Below are 22,064 nucleotides of genomic sequence, written 5' to 3'. Positions count from 1 at the left end.
AGACACGGATGGACAAGGTTGGCTTTTGGGGACGTGACAGAGCAGAAGAGTCAGACAAGAAAGGACATAGCTAACAAGTCAACGGGACACAAAAAGTATGGCAACAGTAGAGGAACATCCCAGGTACAGCAGAAGCATGGCGGAGGCCCCTGCGTATTCTGCCTGGGAGTGTCATTGGCGGGGTGGTCTATTTGAGCAAGGTGTTGACAGATTATGTAGAAAAGGCAGATTTGGATGGAGGTCAAAGGTACTGGGCAGCTAAAATCTGGTTGAGAAGCTTTGAGGTAGCAGGGCCATCTGCTAGACAGGGAAGCAAGAAATAGGAGTAATGCAAGGTTACTGAAACGTGAGGAGTGAAGAACGGGTTATGAGACGGAAGTTGAAGGGAGGGGCAAGTTCAAGGTGCCACACGCTGAAAATAACTGAAGGGAAGGTAACTTAAATGAGAACAGGTGAGCAGGCTTCAAACAATATGGAGTCACGAGGACTGTACCAAGCAGAAAGGCCCATCCCCTAGATCTGTTAACCCTGAGGTGGCTCAAACCTACCAGATGTGAATGTGGTTGGAGAGGGAAGGGAAATGGGGTCACCAAATCTGCATCCACGGGGTTCTTAGCATACTAACGTTGGTGAATTGCTACGGAAGGCAAGCGTGCCACTGGGGGTAGGGAGATGGAATCCTGGGAAAACACTAAATCGATGACTACTAACAAATGAAGCATCTACATTTACAAATCCAAAGTGTTAGCGCGGCTCTTTCAGGTTGCTAGAAATGAAAAAAATGGGATGGTGTCTTAGAAATACATCGCATAGACCGTGACCGGTGACAGTATTGAAGAGAAGAGTGGGGATTTTGCAGAAAATATAAACGGTTAACAGCGTTAATCATGGGGAATTCCCAAAGGAGGTGACATTTTAAGGAAGGATGGGGTGTGATCCATTTAACAGAGAAAGTAAAACTATTCCTGCTTTGGAGATAATGTGTAAAGCAAAAGGTTTTTAATTTGGTTTGGATTGTTAAAGTATTTTTAAATTAAAAATAAGTTATAATTAGGTTAAATTAAATAAGTTGTAATAGTTAAATTAAAAATAATTTATAATCATTTTCTGCAATAGGAAAGGGGAATTTTTAAAATTCTATCTTAAATTGTATAATACATCAAAATATATTCAAATAACTAGATGCATGAAATCCATAGGCTGCCTCTTATAAAATATCCTTATGTGATTAGGTTATTGTTGGCCCTATGTAATGAGTCGTAGGGCTTTGTTTCAATCACGTGGCTACAAGCTCTTCATTTAAAAACACAAAGTATAGGCGTGCCTGGGTGGCTCAGTCCATTAAGCGGCGGACTTTGGCTCAGGTCATAATCCCGCAGTTTGTAGTTTGGAGCCCCAGGTCAAGCTCTGTGCTCAAAGCACAGAGCTTGGAGCCTGCTTCAGATTCTGCGTTTCCCTCTCTCTCTACCCCTCCCCGACTCACGGTCTGTCTCTCTCTCTCTCTCAAAAATAAAAAAAACAATTTTTTTAAACAATAAAAATAAATAAACAAAAACACAAAGTCTAACTGCCCACATCTGCCAATCTCCCTTACGCCCATTCGATGACGTGAAGGTAGAATCTGTTTTGACAATGATTCCAATTAGCGTCTCTACAGTGACTTACATGTTATTAACCTGGAAAGACCCGAATCCATCTACCCAGAAGGGCTTCCCTTTCTCAATTTCACATGGAGCACTGGCTCATCTAGCAAAAGTTCCTCACGAAAGCTGAAAACTCAGAGCACTTGTGCTATCGGTGAAACATTTAGAAAGACACCGGAAGCTACCCTCCGCGAAAAATGAGGAGTTTGGTGAAAAGAAATTAACAAGCTGTGTCGGTGTGCCGCACATGATCAGCCATGCCTGCTGTCTAAGTCTGTCTGTTGGTTGTTGCCATGACTACGAAAAGCCAGTGGAACCCAATGAGCTGTCTGCAGCAGTGCTGAGAGGGCCAGCCATTTTACTTATGGAAAACCGTGTGGCATATTCTGCTGAGCGTCGCCCTGGAAGAAGCATTTTCGAAAGATCCATTCAGAGAAGAGAGAAGAAATGGGCAGGCTAGCACGCAGTTATTACGGCCAAGCATGCCCGCGAGCTGCCGTTTGGACAAGCTGTTGCCTGCTGTTCCCATGAGCTGATTTGAGAAAGTGGAAGGCAGAGCGATCATGCTGCATATCTGCTATCAGACGGCAGAAGAGGGTTTTGTCTTGGGCAGGCAAGCTTCCCCTGCAATGTTATCGCAGCTGCTCTCTAGCTGCTTATCCTGAAAACTAGTGACCCCAAAGGAGGGCGTTACCATCTGCGAACGGCGGTCCTGTGCGCGGCTGCTGCATATGAGCCGCAGGTCTGAAGAAGCAGGTGTGTGCTCCGATGGGCACCGGACTGTAACGCAGGCGGGCGCTCTCGGGTGTACCTGCTTCCTGTTAACAGATTGTTGGCTCGCAGAGAATCTGCCTACACGCTGAGACTGAGGCTGGGAAGGAGGTCCCTGCGTATCCTCTTGACTGACAGAGGTAAGCTTCTTTGCCTTTTTTTTTTTTTTTTAAAGCAATGCATAACAATAATTTGGAGCAAAACTTAACCTCAAAGATTTACACTCATTGTGCTTTCTGGATTCCCCAGAGAAGCATGCACACACACACACACACACACACACACACACACACACACATTTCCATAAAATAGTGTCAGAAACATAGAGTTGTTATAGTGACTTGGGCTCCAGAAATTGTATGACAAAAAAAAAAAAAAATTACAATATGCCTTGGGGTTTAAGATATTTAGTGTTGTAACAAACCATGACAGCTTGTTGTTCTGGACAGTCTTCATAACCAACAACCTTTCTCCCTTATACACAATGGATCCTTTTATTAACTGTACTTTGACATATATTAAGAGAACTACATGGAAAATCAGCAGTGTGAAAATTATGGAGCATTTCTGAAGCTGCATAAATGATTTCTTTGACAGCCCTTAACAGCATACCCACGTATACATTTCAATCAAGGAATTCCGTTCCCTATTTAGGTCACAATAGCCAGTGGATTTTGCACTTGCTTATTTTGAGCTTAGAGTTGTGGCGTGCCGTTTGATTTACTTCAGGGTGGTTGTAAAGCAAACGGTGTAGATATTGGAAGCGGCTCACACTTCCTTTCCTAGTATCACGCATGCCACGCTAGCCCAGAGCACAACACCCCCATTGTGCTCCCCCCCCTCCCGCCGGCTCAGCATCCAAGGAAAGAAAGGAAGGGAGATCTCTGCACCGAGTTCAAGCACGGCTATATAGTATGTGCCGGTAAACTTCTTCTATTGCCCAGTTTTTCTCCCAAGCGGATAGGTTTCAGAGACAGAGACTGAAACCAAACACACTGCACACCTCCTGCAAACACTAACGTTTGCTGCGGATGTTTGTTGTCAATAGCACAGACTTTGGATTGCAGGACGAGTTGCCCCTTAGTATTTCTTTGATTGAGAGTCTCTGAGGAACAGAGCTGTTTCTGTGCATTGAAATGGGTCAAATCAAAAGCATTGAGAAGGAAATGACCAAATAACGATTAAATTCGGTTTCAACAACATTCTTGCTTTCCCTAAGTCAACTCTATTGTTGGTCGACCAACGTATCAGATCGTTTACAATGCTACTGAAAATATTTCATGCAAAACGTTTTGTTGGAAGCTTTGAATAAAAAGCTCTACCGAAGACTGAGGCTACCATGAAATGTAAAATAAAGAATATCTGAGAGCTCCTCCTAAGAAATGTATTTTTATTGCTTCCTTTTTCCCCAAAATACGGATGACATGGGAATCACCTTTATTAATTAAGTATATTATAATTTTTATTGCTACATATGAGCGTACGTCACCTGTTTCACAGAGACAGCAATGGCAAAAGCCCTCTAGTAAGTGACTTATAAAGTAGAGGGATAATAGCTTTCAAAACTCATGTTCTAAATGTCACCGGTACTCAAGATACAAAGACACAGACTGAGCAAACTCAGTCTAGGGAATCACGTTCAAACATTTAATAGTGAGAACAAACAGGAATAATGCCTATTTGTTGCATGTGAGGCGTTGTATGGAATAAATTGGAAGTGATAGCATTGTACTCCACTCCTGTTTAGCTTTCAAAGGAAAGCTACATGAACAGACTTAGTTTTGAGCTAAATTCTGTAAATAAAAGTATCAGCCAAGGAAGTGTTTCTGTTACAACAGAATAAAAGGTAGAGAGAGCTTCTCTCCAATTTAATTCCTTTTAGAACTTTGCACAAAAAGAAAAAAACACTTAGAATTAGCACAGTGAAAAGACCTGCAACAAGAAAACAATTTTGTATTAGTTTTTCTTCGACTGGCCGTGAGACGAACAATCTGCGGAATACCTCAGGTGCACCTGCTGCCGCGCCTTCTGCCTTCGTGGGGGCACCATGCGCGAGGGGACCCTTGGCTCATGGGAGGGGTGACACACAAACTTTATACCTGTGCTATTTTTCCCTACATTAATAACCTTTAAAGGCGATATGCTACAAAAGATTAGCATTCTAAGTCCACTGGTGCACGGCACATCTACACAGTTATTAATTCAACAACTTTAAGGACCACATACAGAGATGTAATACCTATCTTTCAAAACCACCCCTTAGCTTTTGTCTATTTACGTACCCTTACTTTCTGCCACTTCCCAGATCACTTGCTAGCAATATCAAATACTTTGTAATTTCCCAAATGCACTATGCCAAACTTTTTTTTTAATGTTGTTTTTTTGTTTTGGTTTTTTGGAGAGAGAGAGGGCACGAGCAGGGAAGGGACAGAGAGAAAGGGAGACGCAGAATCCCGAGCAGGCTCCAGGCTCCGAGCTGTCAGCACAGAGCCCGACGCCAGGGCTCCAACTCATGAACCTTGAGATCAGGACCTGAGCCAAAGCCGGACGCTTAACCGACTGAGCCACCCAGGCGCTCCACTATACCGAACTTTGGCAAAGCCGCTGTACAGCCTTTTCTTTAAGTCTCCCCACAGTGGCAGCCACCTGTCATGTATCCTTCAAAATGTAGCCAGGATGTCTCCCCAGATGCTTCCTCACTTTCTCCTTCGCCTACATCTGAATCTTATGTCTGTAGTTCTGCTCCCTGTACCGTACTGCATCCTGTCTCTGCTCACAGGCTCCCAGAGTTTTATTGACCCATCAATGTACTTTGCCCGGTGTCCAGGACTTGGCATTTAGTCATTGTCCCGGTAACCTCAAACTTCACTATTTTCGTATTAGTGACTGTAAATACAGACTTGATCTCAAAACAGAAAACCTATTATATATTATACTACCTTATCAGAGAAACTCAAGATATTGAAAAGTAGCAATGAGTCTCTAATTTCCCTCACGATGAAAAGATGGCTTCAGGGCCACAATGTGATAAAAGCTAAAAATGTCCTATATCAGCAATTTTTGAGGAATAATTTTACAAAATGTAAACTTTAAACAGAAATGGCTTGAAAGCTTTAGTAACTAGAAGATGCTGGGTTTTTTTTATTTACAGGTATTATGAATTTGCAGGGGTAAATAAGTATAGTAAGTACTCCTATTAGAAGTTCATTCTAAAATCAGACCATTTAAAATTAATATTGAATTGCTGATAATTGATAATTATAACGAAGATACTTATGGAATTATTCTTCATACTGAAGCTGGAAGGAAGTAGAGGTCATGAACTGGAAAGAGACCAAGTAATTGATATAGAACCTATAATTGCAGAATTTCTTTTAATTTTCCTAAATAAGCCTAAATATTACTGGTAATCACTGGTTACGTTAGGCTTACATTAGGCTACAACTTGCGCTCCTGGGTGAACCTGTTAGGATCTCTGTTAATATACACATACTTCTGGTTATAGAGACTTCCCACACTTTTACTATACTATATGGCATGATAATCATTTTTTTAGTTAGGCCTAAAGGTTTATAGCCTTTTTATGAAAAAGTTGACACAATGCTGTAATCAAAAATAAGAATGGATTAGGAATTTTACTAAGAAGAATTTAATATATATTACTTTGTGTCCACAATAACCATGTTGAAAGCAAAAGTTGTATTTAGTATTATATGAAATTTGTACATAAATTAGCAAAGATTAGGAAGTTTCAAATATACAAATGTTTGAAATAGAAATCAAAATATTTAGAAAAATCACTTAAGTTCAGGTTTCTAGGGGCGCCTGGGAGGCTCAGTCAGTTGAGCGACCGACTTCGGCTCAGGTGATGATATCACAGTTCATGGGTTCAAGCCCCACATCAGGCTCTGTGCTAATGGCTCAGAGCCTGAAGCCTGCTTCGGATTCTGTGTCTCACTTTCTCTCTCTGCCCCTCCCCCCACTCACACTCTGTGTCTCTCTCTCTAAAATAAACATTAAAAATTTTTTTAAAAATTCAGGTTTCTGCACTTTTTCACATTATGATTCAGCATTGACTTTTAAAATAAGTATAAAATAAATGGCAGCTCTTAATTGTCATGCTGTCCTTTTAAGGCTTACTTTGGCTATCTTCCAGCTGATTTTAATGTATAGCATGCTAATTAAATAAAAGTGTAAGATGACATTGGTTCTATTCATCTTAAAGAACTAAGCACATTTAATCAGCTATTTTAAATTGTCCATAGTAATTAGACTTCAGGAAACGTGATTCTGTAGTATTTGTACATCATTTTTAGTATTTTCTATTTTAAGTAAGTTATATTTTGAAGGCCTAAATTATTTATAACTACATTTGATATTAAAATGAGTCTGTTCTTGTTGCATTTTATAATAAAGTATTATAATATTTTATTATATTAGCTATTTTTTCAAAATGTTCCCCAAACTAATGATTTCTTTATGGATATGTATATCAAATTCTAAATGATCACTGCAAAAAATTATATGGTGATTTTCCAAATCTCTTTACCTCATTTCTGAAAAAGTTAAGACATATGCCTTTAGCCTTAAGGAAACACTTCTGTAGCTATTAAGGAAACACCTCTGTAGCTACCGAGTTCCAATATTGACAATTAGGAACTCTTATTCCAGCTTAAGGTTAATTAAGATCATCTTATTTAAGTGACAGAGAACCAGCAAAGACAAGTTTCCTTGTTCGTGTTTTTTTTTTTTTCTTAAGTTTTAACAGCATGACATAGCCATCTGGAACTATACTTTCTTGTCTCCTGGTCTTCAACACAGAAATGTCTATTTCACCAGCTAGGAATTTTAGCCAAAAGACAGTGGTTTCCTCCTTCCCCATGCAGGTCAGGTATGCATATGTCCAGCGTTGATGATGCACCTTTAAAAAGCATTATTTGAAAGAAAAACAAAAAGGTTTTCACTTTTCTTAAATCTAACTAAAGATCTCACTTTCAAGGGAAATTTTCCTACCCCCCCAAAATAATAATAACATAGCGATATTATCATTATAGTTCCTAATTTATTTTTACATCCAGGTTATAATTTAAGGAAAATTTATTTTTAATCAAGTATAGTATTTGAAAGTTTCAGTGCTTTTTAAAATTTGTGTGGTTGTCTACTTTTTAAATGCTTTACTTTCTATTTAACCTAGACATTCAATCTTTTGACTTTGTTTATGTTTTCTCAATTGTCAGCATAAATTGCGAATCAAAAATACTTTATTGTAATCAATTATATCCTCATTGATTGGAGAGTGAGTCCGATCAACGTAATAATAATTCTTCATTTTGGATTCTTTTCCTAATAATTTTTTTTTCAGGAATGTGAGGAACAGCATAAAACCTGCAGGCTCTAAACCTCCTGATGTTCTCTTCAGAACAGTGGTTAAAAGGCTCAGCCATAAGGAATCCAAAAAACTACAGCAAAAATAAGCTTGTAACCAAGCTTTGCAGCACATGTTAAAATTCTCTAAGAGTGCAAGCAAGGAATGGCATGAGGAATGGTGTTTTTGTTTTAATGCACAGAAAAAGCATATGCAAATGAGACATTCTAAAGAATTATTATCGGCCATGCTGTAGAGAATGTATCTGTGTAAATAGTCATTCTGTCCTCCTCTAAAAAGCTGAAGTCCCTGTACCGTCTTCTAAGTGGGGAAAGTTAGCTTCTTGAAAGACATTTGCCCTCTATGAAGGTGACCGTGGTAGAGACAGCAGCCCTTTGATCAAAACAAAACAAAACTGAAAACAAAACATGCACATGCTTTTGACTTTGTGGGGAATCATCTACCATCTGGTGACAAGTCAGCTACTTCTGGCTCTTTAGGCTGTAGTAATATCAGATCATAATGCTTTATAAGGTTTCCTACACTTAACATTACTAATCCAAAAAAGCAACACTTGGTTGCTTAAAAGTGAGCTATTTCGTAGATGATCAAGATGCCTTCACATCTAAGTGTTTCAATTCTCTGTGTTTAAGTTAACAAAGGAAAAAATACTGGATAACGATTTCATCCGTCCTGGGCTAATTGTGTCATCTGGTGAACAGTTTGAGCCCTCTCTGAAACGAGTGTACCTAATCTGTCAGGTACATAATTGCAGTATAGTAAATATTATATACTATATCCTGTGGGGATAAGTAACTTCTAAAAGCATTTGCCTCTCAATATCTAGATTTAAAAATTTACCTGGCATAGCATTATTAATAGCAAGGATGATTACTAGTAGTGAAGATTAAAAAAAAACTGATAACCACTTAGTTGTTCTGGAACAGTGTGAATAAACTTGCGTTGTTTGGTATACCTTGAGCACTGGCTTGAACCGTTTAGGTAGCAGAGGTCAACGAGGGCGCAGAAAGTAGCAAGAGCTAGCAGGAGGAAAAGGGCCAGGTTGCTTGGGCAGAGTGAGTCACAGGGAAAACGCGGCTTGCTTTAGAAGAGCGGCTGGAACATTGCAGGCATGCAGCAAACAGGTCAATATATGAAATATTCAGTCAGTATTTGTTGAATGATAAATGGCTCATAGTGATCAGTTCTTCCCTGTGTTGTGCTAAGGCTGCTTGAATTCAGAGACAAAGTAATAATTTACAACAACCATGATTTTTCTGAAATCATAAAATAAAATGACATAAATAAATAGAAACATATTTAACATAAATAAAAAACATCACAATTTTAGAAAATGCTATTACTTTAAAAATTAAATTACAGTCTTCCTGGTGAGAAGCACTGTATTTAATAATTCTATAAAACAAGAGTGGAACCAGAAGCTTAGATAAAGCTCAAATGTAACACATCGTTTGGTGAATAATTCAGACCAAGAAAAATTGATTTCTACTCTTCACTTTCTTAAAGCCTCTGGTTATAATCGCATTCATCAAGCAATATGACCAACTAAAGTTAAATTTTTCCTTTTTAAATAAGCCTAAGAGAGAAAGTTTAAACCTAAAATTAAAAAATTTAAGATCTTTATTTTAAGGCTTTAAAATACAGTTAAATAGAGGAGCACCTGGGTGGCTCAGTTGGGTAAGTGTCTGACCAGCTCGGGACATGATCTCATGGTTCATGAGTTCGAGCCCCACGTCAGGCTCTGTGCTGACAGCTCAGAGCCTAGAGCCTTCTTTCGATTCTGTGTCTCCCTCTCTCTCTGCCCCTGCTGCTCACACCGTCTCCCTCTCTCTCAAAAATAGATAAACATTGGGGCACCTGGGTGGCTCAGTCGGCTAAGCGTCCAACCTCAGCTCAGGTCACAATCTCGCCCTCCGTGAGTTTGAGCCCCGCGTCGGGCTCTGGGCTGATGGCTCAGAGCCTGGAGCCTGCTTCCGATTCTGTGTCTCCCTCTCTCTCTGCCCCTCCCCCGTTCATGCTCTGTCTCTCTCTGTCTCAAAAATAAATAAATGTTAAAAAAAAAATTAAAAAAAAAATAGATAAACATTAAGAAATATATATATATATATATATATATATATATATATATATATATATATAGTTAAATAGAGAATTCAGGATAGAAAAAGGGATCAGTCTGGGAGATATTTTCAATTTAAAAACTGTAAGAGCTGAGGGGAGCATGGGTGGCTTAGTCGGTTAAGTGTCCCACTTTGGCTCAGGTCATGACCTCACGGTTCATGGGTTTGAGTCCCACGTGGGGCTCTGTGCTGACAGCTCAGCACCTGGAGCCTGCTTTGCATTCTGTGTCTCCCTCTCTCTCTGACCCTCCCCTACTTGTGCTCTGTCTCTGTCTCTCAAAAATAAATAAACGTTAAAAAGTTAAAAAAAAAACCAAAAAACATAAGAGCTAGAAGACTTTACATGGTAATCAAAGTATCTGCTTCTGATTAAACCTAAGAACACAATAAAAACCCGAACAACCAGAGTCCAATGAACTACAGAAAAAATTATTCAATTTATTCAATCCAAAAGGTGTTGATAATATCAAATTGTATAGAGTTTAGTCTGTGTTAGGTACTATCCCAAGAGCTTTACACATGTTACCTTGTAATGAAGGATCTGGGAAACTGCAAAACTTCCAAGGTTATTTTAATTGGAATTTTCCAGAAGTATTCAAATGATCTTAAATTACTTCCCAAAGAGAGATTTAATGAACAACACATTGAGTTGCTACTTCTTAGATGCTCTCATCCCACTTTGTACACTATATTTCTTTTATTTCATTTTTATGAAGTTTTTGTATATGTCTAATCTTTCTGTGCAAAAGTAAACTGCATGAGAGAGCAACAGAGTTTTATTTCTATTTTTACCACCATCATCTTGTCACATGTATGACCAAGAGTAAATTAAGTAAAGGATGATTAGCCCAAGTAGGCAGTTATATCGTATGTCAACAAATAATATTCACGCCAAAGAAAATGGATGTAGTCAAATTAATATATACTGTCTGTTATTCCATGTAACCTCCATCACGAGAGGGGCACCTGGGCTCAGTCGGTTAAGCGTCCAACTCCAGATTTCAGTTCAGGTCATGATCTCATGGTTCGTGAGTTCAAGCCCTACATTGGACTCTGTGCTGACAGTGCGGAGCCTGCTTGGGATTCTCTCTCACTCTCTCTCTGTCTCTCTCTCTCTGTCCCTCCCCCACTCATGTTTGCTCTCTCTCTCTCTCTCTAAAAATAAATAAATAAACTTTCAAGAAAGAAAAAAAAACATCATGAGAAAATTAATTCAGTCTGCACATCCTTAGTGTTTGTTTGCTTCTTTGTTTTGTTTTTTTGAATTGTTTGGTTGGTTTTGGTTAGAATGTTTTTCATGTAAAACACTAAGTTAAATGTCAGAGCAATCCTTTTTAAGTCATCAGACTCCTCAACAGAGGAAACACAATCTAAAATGATCTGGCTCATTTAAACCACTATAGACTTCTTCCCTGATGTAACCTCCTAAACAACCTAACTATGTGTTAGTTGTCTATGACAGTCAAGAAAACAATAAAAATGTAGGAAAGCATAGCTACCTCCTTTACCGTAAAAACCATTATTCATTTGTTGAAAATATATCTGTTTTGGGAAAAGGGCTTTTTTAGGTCAGTAATTCAGATGAATGGTAATGTATCCTGAATTCTTTGAAACTGACTTTATTTAGAAACATGACTTTTTACATGATATGTGGTCTGAAAGCTGATTATATCACTGGCTTCCTTTCTACCAGAGATTTAATTTTATAAGACTAACATAACTGATTGACTTCTGTAATAATGACTTTTTTCTTGAATTAAAAAAACAAACAACTTCCTTCTGCAGTTCACAAAGGGTTTTGAACATATTTTAAATTATTTTCTAGATTTATTGGCAGCAGAGAGGACTTCCATCGCCCTCATTATATAAATAAAAGCAAATGACAATCAAAGCCCTAAACAATCTAGTTTAGTTTGAAAATCACCTTCCTTTGACACAAAGTCCCACAGGTCCCTTCAGGGGGACATGCGCCTCATATATTGGCAGTTCTCCGGTAAAATAATTGAACTTGATCCATATATTATTACATGGTGCATTAATGCATTATAATCATTTTGAAGGCTACATTTTGCTTCCTTTGAAATGAATTGGGAAAACATACCCTCAAAACTCTGGTTCACTCTTCTTGGCACTGATATTTCACTATGCAACTGTCAAGAACTAAAAGATTATGATCATAAAATTATGTTTCCTGGGGAATGTTCCATTCACGAACTGCCTCATTCCCAGACTCCTCAGTCATTTTATTGCATTTCGCTTCTGAGTCTGTGAGAAGAGACGCTAGGTTTCTACCATCCAGATTAAAACCGGAAAGAGGAGCGAGCAGGAACTTCTGAACTAGGACCTAAAAGGACCCTGGTCCTCCAAGTATTTGTTATCCGATGGGGTCATGCAACCAACTTCTGAGTTTAGCAGAAATTAGTGGAAGTATTGGTTTGAAATCTTCATGTTCTGATTTCCAACCAAAAGCAAAGCAGTTTTGAGAAATCTCTATGCATTCTATCTAAAGCATCTCCAAGAGTGAGAGTATTTTATCTTGGCCAAACAGAATGGTCAAATTAGTAATTGATCAGTGTATTCTTTTGGGAAATAAAGTCAGAATGTCATCCGGCAAGTATAATGCCACATGACAAATGGTTTTAAAATTATCATCAAATTATATTTGGCCAATAAATACAACGGAGCCACGAGTTTCTAACTGCCAAGAGGAGCAGAATATCTGGAGTCAGTCACCCTTTCCTGTAGATGGGCTTGACCATACACTGACAAGTTCTCGAACTCTCCTCCTTCCAGACTTTTAAAGATTGCTGTCTCGATTGTACGTTAGTATAAGTTAGCTAGTCACATCCTTTCCAATTTTATCTGATACTGAAAAGGAGGCTTTGTTGGGGGAAAGCAGAGAATGAGAAATCCACAGTTCTGCGTATGACTTAAGGAGAGAACAGAGCCAAGTTTACTATGATGGCAAAGTTGTAATTGTACATTTTAAAATGGTTTTTGAGTTTTCATATCATTCATTTATTGCACACCCATCAAGGACCTACCATGTGTTTAGGCTGAATGAAAAGATAAGAAAATGATCCAGAAAGCCATTAAAAGAGCTTACAGTGCAGTGAAAGAGAGAAGACAAGAGCTCTAATTTACTATAATTGAAGACAGAAGGTGATAAAGTGCTGTAAGGGGGATATAATCAATGCATTTATCTATTCTTTCAAACAGACACACAAAAGCTACTTTTATACAATGAAGAGGTAGAACCTCTGTCTCAAAAGATAAAGTTCTAGAGATGGTAATAACCAGCTCAGGGAAGGAAGAGGTTTTCTGAGAATCAGGGAAGATGATTTAGAGAAAATTATATTTGAAATAGGACTTGAATGAGGTGGGATTTCAACAATTACTCAGAAAAACAAGCTTTGTAGGCATCAAGAATTGTTTCACTCAACTAACATTGAGTTCTCACCCGCTCGCTCGCTGCTTGAGCATAACTGCGTTGTCTGCACAACCAGTCTCTGAGGTATATACTATCACTGCCATTTTACATGAGAAAGGAAGAAACTGAGGCTTAGTGAAATGCCCCCCTGGATTTCATTCTTATGAGTCAGTTGCTGACTTTGAGGAGTGTTTCATTCCAATGCAGGGATAGAGGCATATCAAAAGATTAAGAAGTGAGTATTTTTAAGGATGTGGAAGTAAACGATACAGCTAGGAAATACATGGAGAAGAGTCCAGCTGATACAGTAGAAAGAAAAGGGGAGGAAGGACGAGAAATGAGGAAATTTGTGGCAGCGAGGAGCTAAGCCTGTTCATAGCTATGGACAAAGCTCCAGCAGAAGAGGGGGACGATGCAAAAGAAAGTGTCTACTCCAGGAACAAGACCCCAGAGGGGTTAGAGAAGGCAGGTAAGACCCAAGGACAAGGGATAGCCCAGCCTCAAAGGGAGTTGGGGAGCCTGGGACCTGGGAGTCGTAGAGGTAATGTAGTAAGTGGGGCCATTCCCTGAGAGCTATGAGAAGGTTGAAGAAGTTCACAAGGAGAGACTTCGCCACCCTGAGGTATGGGTAAGGTCCAATGATGCAAGTGAGGTGGAGGAGGAACCCGGTCCCATCCACAGTGGAGAATCAACAGAGACACACGGAAAATGGAGTAAAAGCCAATGGACCGAGAGCCAGGAGTTGAGGGCGTATTGGGCAGAGCACTGTCTCACACGCTCTCCTCCCGTATGCCCCGGCACGAAATGTCTAAAGACACATTTTTTAAAAATTATTAATATAAATGACTATGACTTTGAATGGCCAGTGTAGGTGATATTTTTCTGATCCAGTCTTTTTAACAGGAAGTGGTATGTCGCAGGCTGGGGCTGGTGTTTAAAAGCATGGATTTCAGGGGCGCCTGGGTGGCGCAGTCGGTTAAGCGTCCGACTTCAGCCAGGTCACGATCTCGCGGTCCGTGGGTTCGAGCCCCGCGTCAGGCTCTGTGCTGACGGCTCGGAGCCTGGAGCCTGTTTCCGATTCTGTGTCTCCCTCTCTCTCTGCCCCTCCCCCGTTCATGCTCTGTCTCTCTCTGTCCCAAAAATAAATAAAAAAACGTTGAAAAAAAAAAAAATTTTAAAAGCATGGATTTCAGACTCATACACTGCTGGGTGGGATTCTCGGTTCTGCAGTCTGCTTACGGTGAAGACGGCCAAGGTATAAAACCTCCCTGCAACGTGATTTTCTCATCTAAAATGAGCATACCGAATGTCAAAGACACCTACGTTGTATGTAGCATAACGTCTGAAATAGAGGAGGGTTCCATGTCAACCACTACTGTTGGCTTTAGTTGTTCACGGATTAGGACTATATTGTAAGAATCTCCTAATTTCTGTGGTCCCGTTACTAGCTCTGAGTGCTCTAAAGTCTTTGGAAGCCACGCACGTGTGTGTGTTTGAAGGGACATGACCAAAGCTACTTTTCAGGGAGATCCTCGTTTGCCCCATCAGGGTACGAAGTCTCAGCCTCATGGATCTCGGGCCCACCTTCTAATGCTCATTCATCAGTTGATCAGTTCAGGGTGGTAAAAGATACAGAATTTAAGAGGAATCAGGTAACTGGGTAGATGATGAGGCCATTAACCAAAATGGGAGTAGAGAAGAGTTTTTGTGGGGTTTTTTTTGCTTTGTTTTTTTATATAAGGGAGAAGATATTGGGACATGTAGGACTGGGTACATTTGTTGGAAATATCTAGACGAAGGTGCCTAAAGTAGGCAGCTAGAAATTCCATTTTAGCTATCAGGAAAGTGAAGGAAAACCTGAAACAAATTTGAACCTCAGACACAGCCTAATTCAAGACAGGAATGGACATATGACTGTATATAGCTTGAGAATATATTACCTCTACCAATATTATATTATCACCTCCATTAATATTATGTAGTATTAAAGCCATTTTTTCTGATTATAACATTTTTAATTAATAAAAGATTACAATGATGTCTTTTTAGCCACTCTGCAGGAAAAGATCCACATTTCAAAGAGTGGCTTTTGCGGGTGAGAGGGGGGCATCTGGGTGGCTCAGTCAGTTAAGTGTCCGACTGTTGATTTCAGCTCAGGTCATGATCTGATGGCCCTGTGGGATTGAGCCCTGCATTGGGCTCTATGCTGACAGCACAGAGCCTGCTTGGGATTCGCTCTCTCCCACTCTCTCTGCCCCTCTCCTGCTTGCACAAACTCTCTCTCAAAATAAATAAACTTTTTTAAAAAGTAACATTTTTTAAGCCATTGAACATGGTTGCTTAGTATACTTAAGTTAAAATATTTAAATTGCCTCCACCAGTTTTTTTCCATTTATCTTCACGCATGAATTTTAAAAGTGAGTACTACTTTTTAAAATTTCTTTGTTTAAAAAAAAAAGAAGTGAAATCTTACTGGACTAAATGCAGTTGTTGGGAAGAAAGAATGTAAATTAACGACCACCAGCATATTAGGCAAATTTTATTTTATGGAGTCTAGTATTGAGCAACAGTGATTTTTTTCTATTAAAGTCACAAGTGCGACCAATTTAACTTCCTTGGGAAATATAAATAAAAAGTAAAAAGGTAAATTATCTCCAAAACTTTTTGTGAAGATTAAGTGGCTTATGCATGTTAATAGGTTGTTCATGCCTATTGAACAGGGCCTGGCATATAGAAGGCGCTCAAGAAGTGTTTGCAAGTATTTTTTTAATGTTTTATTTTTATTTCTGAGAGAGAGAGAGAGAGAGAGAGAGTGAGTGGGGCAGGAGCCGAGAGGGCGGGGGGGTGAGGGGGAAAAGAGGATCCAAAATGGGCTCTGAACTGACAGCACCGAGCCAATGAGGGGCTCAAACTCACAAACCATGAGATCATGACCTGAGCCGAAGTTGGGTGCTCAGCTGACTGAGCCACCCAGGTGCCCCCTCAAGTATTATCATCATTCTTATAGAACTCAGTTAAACAGAAAGGCAAGTGCTGTGCACCACTGACTGTCCAGGCTAACTCAGTTTAGTGGTGACCAGTGGGAGTCACAGCTTTTGAGGATGCTTCAGTCTTCAGGGACAAGGGAAGGGATGCTAATAATCACGCAGCATCACGAGTGCCAAGACAGGGGAGCAAAGAGTCACAGTAGGTGTGAATGATCCACCTGATGATTTCAGAAGTGTGCATGGCTCACAGGGAGGTTGTGGATTGAGAGAAAAACATGTGCGAATGAAAAAAAACAAACAAAAAAAGAGGTTAGAGTGGAAGAGAGCCAAAGCATAAGAGACTCTTAAAAACTGAGAACAAACTGAGGGTTGATGGGGGGGTGGGAGGGAGGAGAGGGTGGGTGATGGGTATTGAGGAGGGCACCTGTTGGGATGAGCACTGGGTGTTGTATGGAAACCAATTTGACAATAAACTTCATATATTGAAGAAAAGAAAAAAGAAAAGACATGAAAGAACACTGGAGATGGGTTGATGGGTCTTGGATGTGGGAACAATAGGGAGACGAGGGTCTGGTGTGCTGTGGGGTCAGCAAGATGGGTTTTGCTGTTACATGACTTTGGATTTCACTTCTAGCTCTGTGATGGCTAAGCGAGTATGTGGCAACAAGTCCCTCCGCCCCTCTAGACCCTCTATTTTGCTATTTGTAGAGTAGAGATACTAGCACACGCCTGTGAGGATGATCATGAGTTAAATGAGATTATTGTAAATGAGGGCACAGCGCCTGCCTCCTCAGAAACACTGAAGGAATGGCAGCCACACCTATTCTTATCACCAATATCAGAATCAGCCTCATGCTAAGTAGTTTGAATGATTTTCTTTTTTAGTTTACTTATTTATTTTGAGAGAGAGAGAGAGAGAAAGAGAATGAATCCCAAGCAGTCTCCACTCTGTCAGCACAGAGCCCCATGGCAGGGCTTAATCTCACAAACCCTGAGATCATGACCTGAGCCGAAATCAAGAGTCGGACGCCTGACCGACCGAGCCACCTAGGTGCCCCTAAGTAGTTTGGATTAATTCTTTAGAAAACTAAAACCACCATTGGAGATTCTTTAAGTGGGGAAAAGTAATGCTCGTGTTTGTGTGTAAAAAAAGATAGAACTGTTAACAGTATATCAAAGTAAATAAAAAGAACAAGAAATGGTTACAGAGAGACAGTTTCAATACCTTAGGCAAGATAAAAACAGACATGAACTAAAGTGGGAGTCAGGGAGGAAAGAGTGAGGGATTTATTCAGCCAAGAGTACCATGTATCAGTCGCTTCCTAAGTGTTTAGTACGCACTTAAGACAGTGACTGCAAAGTCTTAAAAATAGGCAATTTTAATTCAGTGTGGTATCGCATTAATAGAGATGTGGGATGTGCACGGGATCTTCTTGGTGGAGGGGCTCATGAGGCATCCCTGAGGAAGTGTTGGGGGGCTAAAGAACACGTGGACATTCATCTTGGAATGTTCAGAGCCCTCCATGAGGAAGGAACAGTATGTGCGAGAAAGCACAGAGGCAAGAAGGACGTGTTCCAAGGGCTAATAGTTCTTGGTATTACCAGAATGCAGGGTGCCCGATATGGAGAGACAGAAAGTAAAACTGGACAAGCAGACAAGAGCCAGATTGTAATGTAATTGTGTCACACTGAGTTAGATGAGAAGGCACTGAAAGAGTTCAATCAAGAAAAGTGAAATAATGAGATTTCCATTGTAAAATGTCTAGCGGTATAAAAGCATGCGGGTGAGACCCAGTGATACAAGGATACCAGACAGAGGGATAGTGCAAACTACAGGAAGAAAGGCCAAAAGCCCCAGCTGGGATAGGACACTAGGTCTGGAGAGAAAGTGCTGGAACCAAGAGAAATGGAGAAAGAATCTATAGTACTTAATATTCACGTGGGGGTGAGGGCAGGGGTATAGCTTGAACTCTAGTTTTCGGTCTTGGGAAAGTCATATACTCGGGGAAAAGTATATTTAGGGGAGACTTTTTGAGAGTTTTTGAGATGGAGATACAAGGGGGCATCTCAGTAGAGTAGTTCAAAACATGGTTTTTAAAAACAGGAGATTTAGACCGATAGGAAAAAAAAAATTAACCTGCGAACTGAAAAGCCACATATAAATTTAAATTTTCGAAGAGCCCCATTAAAAAAGGGTAAAAAGAAACAGATGACCTCAATTTTATAATATATTGTATGTAACCCAATATATCCAAAAGATTTCAGTAAGTAATCAGTACTAAGAAAAAGTAATGACTTATTTTACAATCGTGTGGTCCCTGTAACAGTACACACAGCACAGCTCTTGACCTTTAGAGCCAGTGCAAAAGATGTCTATTTGAGAACCAGAATAAAAATCTGAAGTTGCAAATGAAAGAGAGCTTATTAGGTGCGGGGGGTGGGGTGGGGGCAGAGGAGGAGTAAAGAGAGTTTACACAGTGGCAGGAGAGAGGGAGGAAGTACCACAGTTGCCCTAGACCTTGCTTTTCTATCTTTTAAGGATGTGAGATAAGAGATTAGAGTCTCAGAAAATTGGAGAGACTTGGATTATTTCTGCTGAACTTTTCTACAAGCAGGAACGTCTACATAATATGCAGAGCCTAGTGCAAGATTAAAATGTGAGACCCCTCATTTAAAAATTACTAATAATTTCAAGATGATTACCAGAGAGTATTAAACCCAGCCTGTGGCCCTTCGAAGGATAGGGTCAGGGGCAAATACTCAGATTACAGGACTGAGAAGCCCATACTGCACACAGCTTGCATTTTTATGCATCATGTGTGAACACTCTTGCCTTCTGTGAATCAGATTCAATGCATTTAATAAGATGACTAGTGACATGATACTTTGGAGTATCACTGCTTGCAGCCACTCTTCCTGGCTTGAGGAAAAGCAGGCTCTTTCCAGGCTGGGGGGGGGGGGGCTTGGGATGCATGAGTCCTGCTGTACGCTTCCCATAAACACACACACAGGCCAGGAGCTCAATCATGCCACAACATCATCACCCCAATCCTTGCATCATGTTGAGGGGGCCTACAGAGCCCCCAACCTAGTAGGTATCTGGCAGTCCTCATTATTATTTTGCCTTCTAGAAAACCCTTTTTTCCCACCCCTTCTCATGATAAGAGAGTATCTATCATGGAAGTCTACAGATTGAGCCTCCTCAGAAAATGGGAGGAACGCTGGACCAAGGAAATATACCGGAAATTTCCTCAAATGAGCAGAATACCAAGAGTTTGGGGTGGGGTGCACATTCGCAGGTCTAGTTCCAGGCTGATGCTTGAAGGTGTATTATTTGATTTTTTTTTTTTAAGTGAGAGCTTTCTGTGAATGAAAGTCCCTCTACCTTAAACTGTAAATCTAATGACAAATTTCAGACTCTCTGTAGCACATGATATATGAAAGCAGCGGTCTACCTCATCGAATAGCACCAAAGACCAAAATGGCGCTAGATACTCACAAATGTTAGTGTGCCCCCCCCGACTCCTTGCTCCAGTCCAGACTCCTCCTTCTTCCTCCCCCATCTGTCTCTCCATGCTCCTTTCTCTGCCCTATCGCCCCAGCTTGTCATTGCTTTATGTGATTGTCATAAAAACCCAAATTACAATTTGTCATTTATTATATTTAGTAAACAATTTTATGTTATTTATTCTTGGTTGCTTAGTTTTAAAAGTCAATAAATAACAGGGGTGCCTGCATGGCTCAGCCGGGTAAGAGCGTCCGACTTTTGATTTCAGCCCAGGTCATGATCTCATGGTTTGTGAGTTCGAGCTCTGCATCGGGCTCTGTGCTGACAGATTCTCACTCTCTCCCCCTCCCTGCCCCTCTCTGCTAGCACGCTCTCTCTCCCTGCCCCTCCAAACCTCCCCAAATACATAACTTTTGTAAAAATCAGTAATAACAGTATTTTTTCTTAAGAATACTTTAAAGTATTCTTAAAGAAAATTTATATATTTTCTTTAACATAAATAAACAGTATTCTTAAAGAAAATTTATATATTTTCTTAAATGTAAATAAAATTTTTTGAAGTAAATAACAGTATTCTTTCTTTGAAAAAGAAAGTATATGGGGCACCTAGGTGGCTCAGTCAGTTAAGCGTCTGACTTCAGCTCAGGTCATGATCTCGCGGTCCGTGAGTTCGAGCCCCACATCAGGCTCTGTGCTGACAGCTCAGAGCCTGGAGCCTGCTTTGGATTCTGCGTCTCCCTCTCTCTCTCTCTCTGCCCCTTCCCCACTTGTGCATGTACTTGTGTGTGTGTGTGTGTGTGTGTGTGTGTGTGTGTGTGTGTGTGTATGTGAGCACGTGCCCTCTCTCTCTCTCTCAAAAATAAACATTAAAAAAAAAAACTTAAAAAAAAGAAAAAGTATGAAATACTTTTTAACATTTGATATCCTATAATTGATTCTCCCTGTGTATATGCCTTATCAAAGACAAGGTTCCTCTGATCCAGCATGAAAGTCCCCCCAGTTTTGCTAGAAAGGAGGGAGCAGACAGGGCAGGAGGCTGTGGAGAGCTAGGTGTACAAGGTCCAGTTGTGGACGTGACAGTTATGGAGGTGTGACCTCTGTGACCTCTGACACCCTTCAGCCACAGGTTTGGGGCCTGAAAAATGAGGATATGATGCCTAGATCACAGGACCACTCATTCTATGATATGAAATAATTTGTGGGAAGTACCCAAGGCAGTGCCTAGCACATAACAGAGTCTCAATAAACAACTATGCCATTAATAAAAAAAAAAAAAAAAATTCCTGGGGTGCCCAGGTGGCTCAGTCAGTTAAGCATCTGACTTTTGATTTGGGCTCAGGTCATGATCTCACAGTTCGTGAGTTCAAGCCTCATGTGGGACTCTATGGTGACAGTGCAGACCCGCTTGGATTCTCTCTCGCTCTCTGTCCCTCCCTCTCTCCTACCTTCCCCCTCAAGATAAAAAAAAAAAAAAAAAAAAAAAATTTAAAAATAAATAAATAAATAATAAAAACATTTCCTGGGATGAGGGGTGCCTGGATGGCTCTGTTGGTGAAGAGTTCCACTCTTGATTTCGGCTCAGGTCATGATCTCACTGTTCGTGAGTTTGAGCCCCACATCAAGCTCTGCACTGGCTGTGTGGAGTCTGCTTGGGATTCTCTCTCTCCCTCCCTCCCTCCCTCCCTCTTTGCCCCTCCCCTGCTGGTGCGCGTGCTCTCTCTCTCTCTCTCTCTCAAAATAAATAAATAAATAAACTTAAAAAAAATTTCCTGGGATGAAAGAGAAATGCAGAAATCAATTACTAATAGATAAATAATTCAATTTAAAACTTCTTACTGTAAGACCCATCAGACATTTAACGATCACATAGTTCTTAAACTTGAAGTTTACCTTAACACTCAAAGAAACTTCTAAGAGAAAAACAACCCACTTCTGTAACTTCTGGTCTTGACTATATTGCATCATACCAAGGTGAACTAATCATTGGGTCACAAATTATGCAAAGCATCAACTGCAAACATGATGTTAGGATAGAATGGGGGAGACCACTATTTTCATTTCAAAGAATCGCCATCCTGCCATTAACTACGCTAACAGAGGAGAATTTTAATTACTCCTACAATTCTAAAGTACTTGCTTAAGAACGCATTATATGGTCTTTTTCCAATAGATTTACCTGCTTAATTATGTTTCTTTTGGACTGATCTAAAATTAATCTT

At 40.1% G+C, this 22,064-nt stretch overlaps 1 protein-coding gene across 3 annotated transcripts in view; it reads left to right on the top strand.

Moving 5' to 3' along the window:
- The first annotated feature begins 1,692 nt into the window (after nucleotides 1–1,692).
- Nucleotides 1,693–22,064, top strand: part of SORBS2 (sorbin and SH3 domain containing 2) — a 220,990-nt gene continuing 200,618 nt past the window's right edge. For 2 of the 3 annotated variants that reach the window (XM_042934331.1, XM_042934333.1), the window contains exon 1: nucleotides 1,693–2,554. The gene's annotated coding sequence lies outside the window, so the exon portion shown is untranslated. The remainder of the gene's footprint in view (nucleotides 2,555–22,064) is intronic. The other variant, XM_042934334.1, reaches the window with a different exon arrangement.

The sequence above is a fragment of the Panthera leo genome, chromosome B1 (genome assembly GCF_018350215.1).
Source record: "Panthera leo isolate Ple1 chromosome B1, P.leo_Ple1_pat1.1, whole genome shotgun sequence".
NCBI classification, from domain to species: domain Eukaryota; kingdom Metazoa; phylum Chordata; class Mammalia; order Carnivora; family Felidae; genus Panthera; species Panthera leo.
The sequence above is the reverse complement of the archived record's forward strand: the minus strand, read 5'-3'. Positions and strand labels throughout refer to the sequence as shown.